The sequence below is a fragment of the Oncorhynchus gorbuscha genome, unplaced genomic scaffold (assembly GCF_021184085.1).
Source record: "Oncorhynchus gorbuscha isolate QuinsamMale2020 ecotype Even-year unplaced genomic scaffold, OgorEven_v1.0 Un_scaffold_2971, whole genome shotgun sequence".
Taxonomy (NCBI): Eukaryota; Metazoa; Chordata; class Actinopteri; order Salmoniformes; family Salmonidae; genus Oncorhynchus; species Oncorhynchus gorbuscha.
In genome coordinates, this window is record NW_025745161.1 from 48,080 (window position 1) to 59,903 (window position 11,824).

At 43.0% G+C, this 11,824-nt stretch overlaps 1 pseudogene; it reads right to left on the bottom strand.

Moving 5' to 3' along the window:
* The window catches only part of LOC124017653, a 33,034-nt pseudogene extending 23,020 nt beyond the window's left edge, over positions 1 to 10,014 (bottom strand).
* Positions 10,015 to 11,824: the final 1,810 nt, after the last annotated feature.

Below are 11,824 nucleotides of genomic sequence, written 5' to 3' on the forward strand. Positions count from 1 at the left end.
GAGAACAGAAGAGAAGAGAAGAGAAGAGAGGAGAAGAGAAGAGAGGAGAAGAGAACAGAACAGAAGAGAAGAGAGGAGAAGAGAGAAGAGAGGAGAGAGAGAGAGAGAAGAGAGGAGAAGAGAGGAGAAGAGAACAGAACAGAAGAGAGGAGAAGAGAGGAGAAGAGAAGAGAAGAGAGAGAGAGAAGAGAAGAGAGGAGAAGAGAACAGAAGAGAACAGAAGAGAGAGAGAGAAGAGAAGAGAAGAGAGAGAAGAGAGGAGAAGAGAACAGAAGAGAAGAAGAGAAGAGAAGAGAGGAGAAGAGAGGAGAGAGAAGAAGAGAACAGAGAGAGAGAGGAGAGGAGAAGAGAAGAGAGAGAAGAAGAGAGAAGAGAGAGAGGAGAAGAGAGGAGAAGAGAGAAGAGAGAAGAGGAGAAGAGAAGAGAGGAGAAGAGAACAGAAGAGAAGAGAGGAGAGGAGAGAAGAGAGGAGAAGAGAACAGAAGAGAAGAGAGAGGAGAGAGAGAAGAAGAAGAGAGAAGAGAAGAGAGGAGAAGAGAACAGAAGAGAAGAGAAGAGGAGAGAGGAGAAGAGAGGAGAAGAGAGGAGAAGAGAGGAGAAGAGAGAGAAGAGAGGAGAAGAGAACAGAACAGAAGAGAGGAGATGAGAAGAGAGGAGAAGAAGAGAGGAGAGAGAGAGAAGAGAAGAGAGGAGAAGAGAAGAGAAGAGAAGAGAGAGGAGAAGAGAACAGAAGAGAAGAGAGGAGAAGAGAAGAGAGGAGAAGAGAGGAGAAGAGAAGAGAGGAGAAGAGAGAGAGAGAGAGAGAGAAGAGAGAGAGAGGAGAAGAGAGAGGAGAGAGAAGAGAGAGAGAAGAGAGAAGAGAAGAGAGGAGAGAGAAGGAGAAGAGAGAGGAGAAGAGAAGAGAGGAGAGAGGAGAGAGAAGAGAGAGAAGAGAGAAGAGAGGAAGAGAAGAGAAGAGAAGAGAGGAGAAGAGAAGAGAGGAGAGGAGAAGAGAGGAGAAGAGAAGAGAGGAGAGAGAAGAGAGGAGAGGAGAAAGAGAGAAGAGAGAAGAGAAGAGAGAGGAGAAGAGAGGAGAAGAGAAGAGAGGAGAAGAGAGAGAGAGAGAGAAGAGAGAGAAGAACAGAAAGAGGAGAAGAGAAGAAGAGAGGAGAAGAGAACAGAAAGAAGAGAGAGAGAAGAACAGAAGAACAAGGTAAGAAGATGAGACTAGACTAGAGACAGGTCCAGAGGTAGGTCTCACCTCTTGGTCAGGTAGCTGGTAAAATTCTTTCCAAACCCGATGACGGCCCAGTACTCTCCGTTATAGGCCCCTGCAAAAGCCTCAGCATGGGACAGGTTCACCTAGGGCAGGGAGGGACAGGGGACACCATCAGTGACTATAGCTAGGTCTTAAATTACACCCTATTCCTCCATCTAGTGGACTAAGTCTGACCAGCAGGACAGTGTTACACCCTATTCCTCCATCTAGTGGACTAAGTCTGACCAGGAGGACAGTGTTACACCCTATTCCTCCATATAGTGGACTACTTCCCAGTGAGCAGGGTCCAATGCCTTTGTCCATTGATGTTGAAATTTGGTCCGTCTGCCCTGGCTTTGATTTCAACAACCACAGACAACGTTTTCTGGTCACCTCTGTACACGCCTCAATCTGGTCCCAATAAAGTATACTGTACAGCACTGCACTGTACTCTATTGTACTGTCCAAACTTGTGAAACAGACATTATGATTGGTTAAGATTTGGTCCGGTTCAGACCAATCAAATGTGGTTTTTATTTGGGGGCGGAGCTCATTAGAATAATGTTCATTTTCAGATTTACATTTTGGTAATTCAGCAGACGCTCTTATCCAGAGAGACTTTCAGTCAGAGCATTCAACTAAGGTACATAAACAATCACACATCACAGTCAAAGCAAGAAAAAATGCACCTTGTTTAAATAAAGGTTACATTTCTTTTTTTTAAGTCCTAAAGAGATTTACAAGGTTATCAAAACGTCACCCCAGGGTAAGAATACACGAAACACAGCCCTTATTCGAAGTGTTTCTAAAATCCACTATGGGAAAAATGAATGGTGGAAAAATGATTGGAACCATTTCCCTGTTTGACCGCTAGGTTTTATGGGTATTATGACTCATAATGTGGTACTCTATACATCTTTTAGACGTAATTTTGCTCACGGGATTTTGACAAGGAGGACAGTGTGGTAGATACGCAAACTGTTTCGTCGTACTGTAATAACAAAACACACAATTCCTTTTAAAGGTGGATTATGGGAGTTGGCTCTGAAAGTGCTTTTGCTTGGCTTGTTTCTGTACAGCACGTACTGTAGGTCCTTCTGTAGCTCAGTTGGTAGAGCATGGCGCTTGTAACGCCAGGGTAGTGGGTTCGATCCCCGGGACCACCCATACGTAGAATGTCTGCACACATGACTGTAAGTCGCTTTGGATAAAAGCGTCTGCTAAATGGCATATAATATATATATAACAAGTCCTTGGCTTGTTTCTGTACAGCACGTACTGTAATAACAAAACACACAAGTCCTTGGCTTGTTCCTGTACAGCACGTACTGTAATAACAAAACACACAAGTCCTTGGCTTGTTTCTGTACAGCACGTACTGTAATAACAAAACACACAAGTCCTTGGCTTGTTCCTGTACAGCACGTACTGTAATAACAAAACACACAAGTCCTTGGCTTGTTCCTGTACAGCACGTACTGTAATAACAAAACACACAAGTCCTTGGCTTGTTCCTGTACAGCACGTACTGTAATAACAAAACACACAAGTCCTTGGCTTGTTCCTGTAATACTGTAATAACAAAACACACAAGTCCTTGGCTTGTTCCTGTACAGCACGTACTGTAATAACAAAACACACAAGTCCTTGGCTTGTTCCTGTACAGCACGTACTGTAATAACAAAACACACAAGTCCTTGGCTTGTTTCTGTACAGTACGTACTGTAATAACAAAACACACAAGTTCTTGGCTTGTTCCTGTACAGACACACAGCACATGAACATGCTTTTGCTTGGCTTGTTCCTGTACAGACACACTGCACATGAACGTGCTTTTCCTTGGCTTGTTCCTGTACAGACACACAGCACATGAATGTGCTTTTCCTTGGCTTGTTCCTGTACAGACACTCAGCACATGAACGTGCTTTTCCTTGGCTTGTTCCTGTACAGACACACAGCACATGAACGTGCTTTTCCTTGGCTTGTTCCTGTACAGACACACAGCACATGAACGTGCTTTTCCTTGGCTTGTTCCTGTACAGACACACAGCACATGAATGTGCTTTTCCTTGGCTTGTTCCTGTACAGACACACAGCACATGCACGTGCTTTTGGAATGATAAAGAGCAGAGCAGAAGTGAAACCAGCTACCTAGAGGTAAACAGGGACTGAGTGTAGAGTGTAACTCTTCTTACTTCCTCTTTTAGGCCGTGCCCCTCCTCCACAACAAACTCTGTCTGACCCCTTAATACCGAACAAACAGACATTTAGTTTGCCTCCAGACTGAAACAGGGAGGGATTACCTGAACTTGTCCAATAAGAAACGCTTGTTTTTCCTTTTCCGTGGCAAAACGCTTTGCTACGTTATGCAATAATGAATGCCACCCAGTTGTTTGGTCCAGTACCTGTTGCACGCTGGAGTTGTCCAGGAAGGAGAGCAGGGATTGGCTATAGGAGCTGGAGGAGGTCTCATTGTTGACCACAGCCACCTGTATTTCTTTGGGGTCTCCTCCGATACACAGACACATCAGAGAGATCTGGATGACTGGCAGCAGGAACTGGAAACACAGGGACCTGGACAGATACCAGACAAGGGGGCAAATACTATTGGAAATCTTTCATTCTCATTCTACTACTACTCCTCTTCGTCATCATCCTCTGCCTCCTCATCATCATCCTCACCACCACCATCATTATAATCGTTATCATCCTCATAAACACCATCACCCTTCATCATCATCACCACTACCATTAGCACTACCACCCTTCATCTACTCCCTCCACAACCACCATCACCCCCCTTAATCATCACCACCACCACCAAAATCACTATCATCATCACTACCACCACCATCATCATCCTCACCCTGGCATTCTCTTCATCCGCACCGTGGTCTTGATAATCAGAGCTGCGATGTTCCTCCACTTTGGCATCACATGCCTGACTCGTACCTTCCAGTCCGCTACACACACACACACACACACACACACACACACACACACACACACACACACACACACACACACACACACACACACACACACACACACACACACACACACACACACACGCACACGCACACGCACACGCACACAGTTTAAGCAGCAATGTTCAGCAATATTCGTCTACAGTGTAGTGTCCATACAACCCTACATTTACCTGAGTATATACAGTGTTGTGTCCATACAACCCTACATTTACCTGAGTATTTGGGCAGCTCTTCTACTGGTCCCGATCCGGCTCCCAGGATTGGTAGACTCTCGTCCCGGCCGCTCTCGAATGATTGGCTGCTCTCTAGGACCCCGCCCAGAGGGGAGGTGCTGTGTTTGGAGTCCACCTGGTCTGAGGTCTCACACAGCTGCAGGAAGGCTTTCTCCAGGGTCTGCAGTGGGTGGATGGGGCAGTAGAGGAGATAGACAACACAGTCACTTGAACACACAGATAACACAGTCAAGGGTTTATATGATCAGTGGTCAACACAGAAAGCAGTCAACACAGAAAGCAGTCAACACAGTCAGACGTCTCACATAGCTGTAGGAGTCAGTGGGTGGGTGGTAGGAGGAAATAGGGTCAATGTAGGGCAACTGTTAGCAGGACTGTTGTCTAGTGGTGATAAAGGGTTACTGTTAACAGGACTGTTGTCTAGTGGTGATAAAGGGTTACTGTTAACAGGACTGTTATCTAGTGGTGATAAAGGGTTACTGTTGTCTAGTGGTGATAAAGGGTTACTGTTAACAGGACTGTTGTCTAGTGGTGATAAAGGGTTACTGTTAGCAGGACTGTTGTCTAGTGGTGATAAAGAGTTACTGTTAACAGGACTGTTGTCTAGTGGTGATAAAGGGTTACTGTTGTCTAGTGGTGATAAAGGGTTACTGTTAACAGGACTGTTGTCTAGTGGTGATAAAGGGTTACTGTTAACAGGACTGTTATCTAGTGGTGATAAAGGGTTACTGTTGTCTAGTGGTGATAAAGGGTTACTGTTAACAGGACTGTTGTCTAGTGGTGATAAAGGGTTACTGTTAGCAGGACTGTTGTCTAGTGGGGATAAAGAGTTACTGTTAACAGGACTGTTGTCTAGTGGTAAAGAGTTACTGTTAACAGGACTGTTGTCTAGTGGTGATAAAGGGTTACTGTTAACAGGACTGTTGTCTAGTGGTGATAAAGGGTTACTGTTAGCAGGACTGTTGTGTAGTGGTGATAAAGGGTTACTGTTAACAGGACTGTTGTGTAGTGGTGATAAAGAGTTACTGTTGTCTAGTGGTGATAAAGGGTTACTGTTAGCAGGACTGTTGTCTAGTGGTGATAAAGAGTTACTGTTGTCTAGTGGTGATAAAGAGTTACTGTTAACAGGACTGTTGCCTAGTGGTGATAAAGGGTTACTGTTAACAGGACTGTTGTCTAGTGGTGATAAAGAGTTACTGTTAACAGGACTGTTGTCTAGTGGTGATAAAGGGTTACTGTTAACAGGACTGTTGTCTAGTGGTGATAAAGAGTTACTGTTAGCAGGACTGTTGTCTAGTGGTGATAAAGGGTTACTGTTGTCTAGTGGTGATAAAGGGTTACTGTTGTGTAGTGGTGATAAAGGGTTACTGTTATCTAGTGGTGATAAAGAGTTACTGTTAACAGGACTGTTGTCTAGTGGTGATAAAGAGTTACTGTTGTCTAGTGGTGATAAAGGGTTACTGTTGTCTAGTGGTGATAAAGGGTTACTGTTAACAGGACTGTTGTCTAGTGGTGATAAAGGGTTACTGTTAACAGGACTGTTGTCTAGTGGTGATAAAGGGTTACTGTTAACAGGACTGTTGTCTAGTGGTGATAAAGGGTTACTGTTAACAGGACTGTTGTCTAGTGGTGATAAAGGGTTACTGTTAACAGGACTGTTATCTAGTGGTGATAAAGAGTTACTGTTAACAGGACTGTTGTCTAGTGGTGATAAAGGGTTACTGTTGTCTAGTGGTGATAAAGGGTTACTGTTAACAGGACTGTTGTCTAGTGGTGATAAAGGGTTACTGTTAACAGGACTGTTATCTAGTGGTGATAAAGGGTTACTGTTGTCTAGTGGTGATAAAGGGTTACTGTTAACAGGACTGTTATCTAGTGGTGATAAAGGGTTACTGTTAACAGGACTGTTGTCTAGTGGTGATAAAGAGTTACTGTTAACAGGACTGTTGTCTAGTGGTGATAAAGAGTTACTGTTAACAGGACTGTTGTCTAGTGGTGATAAAGAGTTACTGTTGTCTAGTGGTGATAAAGAGTTACTGTTAACAGGACTGTTGTCTAGTGGTGATAAAGAGTTACTGTTAACAGGACTGTTGTCTAGTGGTGATAAAGAGTTACTGTTAACAGGACTGTTGTCTAGTGGTGATAAAGAGTTACTGTTAACAGGACTGTTGTCTAGTGGTGATAAAGGGTTACTGTTGTCTAGTGGTGATAAAGGGTTACTGTTGTCTAGTGGTGATAAAGGGTTACTGTTGTCTAGTGGTGATAAAGAGGGTTACTGTTAACAGGACTGTTGTCTAGTGGTGATAAAGAGTTACTGTTAACAGGACTGTTGTCTAGTGGTGATAAAGAGTTACTGTTAACAGGACTGTTGTCTAGTGGTGATAAAGGGTTACTGTTGTCTAGTGGTGATAAAGGGTTACTGTTGTCTAGTGGTGATAAAGAGTTACTGTTGTCTAGTGGTGATAAAGGGTTACTGTTAACAGGACTGTTGTCTAGCGGTGATAAAGAGTTACTGTTAACAGGACTGTTGTCTAGTGGTGATAAAGAGTTACTGTTAACAGGACTGTTGTCTAGTGGTGATAAAGGGTTACTGTTAACAGGACTGTTGTCTAGTGGTGATAAAGAGTTACTGTTGTCTAGTGGTGATAAAGAGTTACTGTTAACAGGACTGTTGTCTAGTGGTGATAAAGGGTTACTGTTGTCTAGTGGTGATAAAGGGTTACTGTTAACAGGACTGTTGTCTAGTGGTGATAAAGGGTTACTGTTAACAGGACTGTTGTCTAGTGGTGATAAAGAGTTACTGTTAACAGGACTGTTGTCTAGTGGTGATAAAGGGTTACTGTTGTCTAGTGGTGATAAAGGGTTACTGTTAGCAGGACTGTTGTGTAGTGGTGATAAAGGGTTACTGTTAACAGGACTGTTGTGTAGTGGTGATAAAGAGTTACTGTTGTCTAGTGGTGATAAAGGGTTACTGTTAGCAGGACTGTTGTCTAGTGGTGATAAAGAGTTACTGTTGTCTAGTGGTGATAAAGAGTTACTGTTAACAGGACTGTTGCCTAGTGGTGATAAAGGGTTACTGTTAACAGGACTGTTGTCTAGTGGTGATAAAGAGTTACTGTTAACAGGACTGTTGTCTAGTGGTGATAAAGGGTTACTGTTAACAGGACTGTTGTCTAGTGGTGATAAAGAGTTACTGTTAGCAGGACTGTTGTCTAGTGGTGATAAAGGGTTACTGTTGTCTAGTGGTGATAAAGGGTTACTGTTGTGTAGTGGTGATAAAGGGTTACTGTTATCTAGTGGTGATAAAGAGTTACTGTTAACAGGACTGTTGTCTAGTGGTGATAAAGAGTTACTGTTGTCTAGTGGTGATAAAGGGTTACTGTTGTCTAGTGGTGATAAAGGGTTACTGTTAACAGGACTGTTGTCTAGTGGTGATAAAGGGTTACTGTTAACAGGACTGTTGTCTAGTGGTGATAAAGGGTTACTGTTAACAGGACTGTTGTCTAGTGGTGATAAAGGGTTACTGTTAACAGGACTGTTGTCTAGTGGTGATAAAGGGTTACTGTTAACATGACTGTTATCTAGTGGTGATAAAGAGTTACTGTTAACAGGACTGTTGTCTAGTGGTGATAAAGGGTTACTGTTGTCTAGTGGTGATAAAGGGTTACTGTTAACAGGACTGTTGTCTAGTGGTGATAAAGGGTTACTGTTAACAGGACTGTTATCTAGTGGTGATAAAGGGTTACTGTTGTCTAGTGGTGATAAAGGGTTACTGTTAACAGGACTGTTATCTAGTGGTGATAAAGGGTTACTGTTAACAGGACTGTTGTCTAGTGGTGATAAAGAGTTACTGTTAACAGGACTGTTGTCTAGTGGTGATAAAGGGTTACTGTTAACAGGACTGTTGTCTAGTGGTGATAAAGGGTTACTGTTAGCAGGACTGTTGTGTAGTGGTGATAAAGGGTTACTGTTAACAGGACTGTTGTGTAGTGGTGATAAAGAGTTACTGTTGTCTAGTGGTGATAAAGGGTTACTGTTAGCAGGACTGTTGTCTAGTGGTGATAAAGAGTTACTGTTGTCTAGTGGTGATAAAGAGTTACTGTTAACAGGACTGTTGTCTAGTGGTGATAAAGAGTTACTGTTAACAGGACTGTTGTCTAGTGGTGATAAAGAGTTACTGTTAACAGGACTGTTGTCTAGTGGTGATAAAGAGTTACTGTTAACAGGACTGTTGTCTAGTGGTGATAAAGAGTTACTGTTAACAGGACTGTTGTCTAGTGGTGATAAAGGGTTACTGTTGTCTAGTGGTGATAAAGGGTTACTGTTGTCTAGTGGTGATAAAGGGTTACTGTTGTCTAGTGGTGATAAAGAGTTACGGTTGTCTAGTGGTGATAAAGGGTTACTGTTAACAGGACTGTTGTCTAGTGGTGATAAAGAGTTACTGTTAACAGGACTGTTGTCTAGTGGTGATAAAGAGTTACTGTTAACAGGACTGTTGTCTAGTGGTGATAAAGGGTTACTGTTGTCTAGTGGTGATAAAGGGTTACTGTTGTCTAGTGGTGATAAAGAGTTACTGTTGTCTAGTGGTGATAAAGGGTTACTGTTAACAGGACTGTTGTCTAGCGGTGATAAAGAGTTACTGTTAACAGGACTGTTGTCTAGTGGTGATAAAGAGTTACTGTTAACAGGACTGTTGTCTAGTGGTGATAAAGGGTTACTGTTAACAGGACTGTTGTCTAGTGGTGATAAAGAGTTACTGTTGTCTAGTGGTGATAAAGAGTTACTGTTAACAGGACTGTTGTCTAGTGGTGATAAAGGGTTACTGTTGTCTAGTGGTGATAAAGGGTTACTGTTAACAGGACTGTTGTCTAGTGGTGATAAAGGGTTACTGTTAACAGGACTGTTGTCTAGTGGTGATAAAGAGTTACTGTTAACAGGACTGTTGTCTAGTGGTGATAAAGGGTTACTGTTAGCAGGACTGTTGTCTAGTGGTGATAAAGGGTTACTGTTAGCAGGACTGTTGTCTAGTGGTGATAAAGGGTTACTGTTAACAGGACTGTTGTCTAGTGGTGATAAAGGGTTACTGTTAACAGGACTGTTGTCTAGTGGTGATAAAGGGTTACTGTTAGCAAACCCAAAAAATAAACTGGACACTAAGGCAACAGTCAAAAGTTAAAATGCCAACAAACATGCTAGACTTCAACACTGATAGATGTTAATTCTATTAGCAGTCCACTCCGTCAGCAGTCCACTCCGTCAGCAGTCCACTCCGTCAGCAGTCCACTCCGTCAGCAGTCCACTGTGTCAGCAGTCCACTCCGTCAGCAGTCCACTCCGTCAGCAGTCCACTCTGTCAGCAGTCCACTCCGTCAGCAGTCTAATCCGTCAGCAGTCTACTCTGTCAGCAGTCCACCCTGTCAGCAGTCTACTCCGTCAGCAGTCTACTCCGTCAGCAGTCCACTTTGTTGTAGGGTACTCACCGGTGCATTGTGCTGTTTCATCATGGTTTCTGGATGTCCTCGGCCAACAGTCGGCCATTCCTCATCAGACCCACCTGGAGAGATAGAAAACAGCATGGTTATTTACAATGGAGTTGAGGAAGGAGGCGAGGAGAGAGGATGTGAGGAATCAAGGAAAGATTAAGAAATAGCCTTAGTCAAGAATGTTCCTGTAGGACAGGTCTTAGTGTGACAGGAGAGATATCTGCTCATGGTATAATTATATCACTAACGTCAGGTGGTGAAGGCTCAGGCCCAGTCATCATGTCACCTATGTCCTAGTTGGTTTGCTCTCTCTGTGAACACTGGAGCCGTGTAGCTACTGAGGGAGGGGCCTGATTCAGTCGTTGGAGTCATATCAAACATTGTGGAAAAAGTCACCACATTGGGTGATACATAACTTTCTCACTGTAAACTGAATAAAGAAATGATTCAAATAGTGGCTAGAGAGTAGCTATCCTCTATCAATCTTAGGTATTTGTTAATGTTGTTATCTGCATTGGGCCATTGACAAACTGATGACCAACAAGGTGTTTATAATGAAGCCATGAGTTCTTATGGATGAATATAACACAGAGGTAGAACTGTAGAGTAGAACACAGAGGTAGAACTGTAGAGTAGAACACAGAGGTAGAACTGTAGACAGAGAGTAGAACACAGAGGTAGAACTGTAGAGTAGAACACAGAGGTAGAACTGTAGAGTAGAACACAGAGGTAGAACTGTAGAGTAGAACACAGAGGTAGAACTGTAGAGTAGAACACAGAGGTAGAACTGTAGAGTAGAACACAGAGGTAGAACTGTAGACTAGAACACAGAGGTAGAACTGTAGAGTAGAACACAGAGGTAGAACTGTAGAGTAGAACACAGAGGTAGAACTGTAGAGTAGAACACAGAGGTAGAACTGTAGAGTAGAACACAGAGGTAGAACTAGAACACAGAGTAGAACTGTAGAGTAGAACACAGAGTAGTAGAGTAGAACACAGAAGGTAGAACTGTAGAGTAGAAGAACTAGAACTGTAGACTAGAACACAGAGGTAGAACTGTAGAGTAGAACACAGAGGTAGAACTGTAGACTGTAGAACACAGAGGTAGAACTGTAGAGTAGAACACAGAGGTAGAACTGTAGACTAGAACACAGAGGTAGAACTGTAGAGTAGAACACAGAGGTAGAACTGTAGACTAGAACACACAGAGGTAGAACACAGAGGTAGAACTAGAGTAGAACACAGAGAGACTAGAACACAGAGGTTGAACTGTAGACTAGAACACTGTAGACTGTAGACTAGAACACAGAGGTAGAACACAGAGAACTGTAGAGTAGAACACAGAGGTAGAACTGTAGACTAGAACACAGAGGTAGAACTGTAGAGTAGAACACAGAGGTAGAACTGTAGACTAGAACACAGAGGTAGAACTGTAGACTAGAACACAGAGGTAGAACTGTAGAGTAGAACACAGAGGTAGGTAGACTAGAACACAGAGGTAGACTAGAACACAGAGGTAGAACTGTAGAGTAGAACAGTAGACTAGAACACAGAGGTAGAACTAGAACACAGAGGTAGAACTGTAGAGTAGAACACAGAGGTAGAACTGTAGACTAGAACACAGAGGTGAACTGTAGACTAGAACACAGAGGTAGAACTGTAGACTAGAACACAGAGGTAGAACTGTAGACTAGAACACAGAGGTAGAACTGTAGACTAGAACACAGAGGTAGAACTGTAGACTAGAACACAGAGGTAGAACTAGAACTGTAGACTAGAACACAGAGGTAGAACTGTAGACTAGAACACAGAGGTAGAACTGTAGACTAGAACACAGAGGTAGAACTGTAGAGTAGAACACAGAGGTAGAACTGTAGACTAG